General features: G+C 35.3%; 1 pseudogene; it reads left to right on the top strand.

Moving 5' to 3' along the window:
- The first annotated feature begins 354 nt into the window (after positions 1–354).
- On the top strand, positions 355–673 carry LOC103656344 (annotated as a pseudogene).
- The last annotated feature ends 339 nt before the right edge of the window (positions 674–1,012 follow it).

Here is a 1,012-nt window from a genome sequence, read left to right as displayed (position 1 = left end):
GGAGTTTCCTCAAGACATTAAACAAAGAGCTACACTACAACTCAGCAATTGCACTACTAGGTATTTACCCCCAAAGATACAGGTGGGTAACAACTTCTTTGACTTTCACTGGAGCAACTTCTTACTAGACACATCTCCAGAGGCAAGGGGAAGAAAAGCAAAAATGTACTATTGGGACTTCATCAAGATAAAAAGCTTCTGCACAGTGAAGGAAACTATCAACAAAACTTAAAGGCAGATAATGGAATTGGAGAAAATATTTGCAAATGACATATCTGATAAAGGGTTAGCAACCAAAATCTGTAAAGAACTTATCAAATTCAATACCAGGGGAAAGGACGCAGGGTTTGAAACATGGTGGATGACATGGACCAGCAACAAACTACTAACACTGCAGAAGAGTCCCTGGATCTCATCAGGCTCAGCATGGATGAGCGAATTTATGTGAAAATGAGAAACGACAGAGAGCTTCAAAGCAGATTACGTGTTTATGATCAGCATTTAAATATGATGTGGAGGAAATGGTGACCACTATAGAAATTGATGAGAAAACATGTGAAGCAATATATAAATCAACAAAATGCAATATTCTGATGCTTTTTGTCTGGGGAGATGGTGTTGTACTAGTTGTCCCAACATTAAGAGTTGACTGAAACAAGGAATTTATCATGTATGGAATATAGAAGACTTTGTATGACCGCCTCTTTAAAAGTAGAAGACATTCAAAATAGAAACCTGTGTAAATTTTGATATAAGAAATGACCAAGGATTCTTCCACTACTGAAATGCCTTAATTTGCAGATAACTCAAAAATTCTTAATCTGAAGGGCATTTCAATTTTTTTCCAACTGTTTAAATAAATGTGATCACCAAGACACAGAACTCTTTTTTCAGGAATTAATTGGCTCTGCTGTTTTCTCAGACAATTTCTTATTTTTTTCCTTTAAATTTGATGTTTCCTTTTTTGAAACAAAACAAAACAAAACTCAACACTCAAAAAACAAAGAATCCA

Source organism: Ursus maritimus, unplaced genomic scaffold, assembly GCF_017311325.1.
Source record: "Ursus maritimus isolate PB19 unplaced genomic scaffold, ASM1731132v1 scaffold_5, whole genome shotgun sequence".
Classification (NCBI taxonomy): Eukaryota; Metazoa; Chordata; class Mammalia; order Carnivora; family Ursidae; genus Ursus; species Ursus maritimus.
The sequence above is the reverse complement of the archived record's forward strand: the minus strand, read 5'-3'. Positions and strand labels throughout refer to the sequence as shown.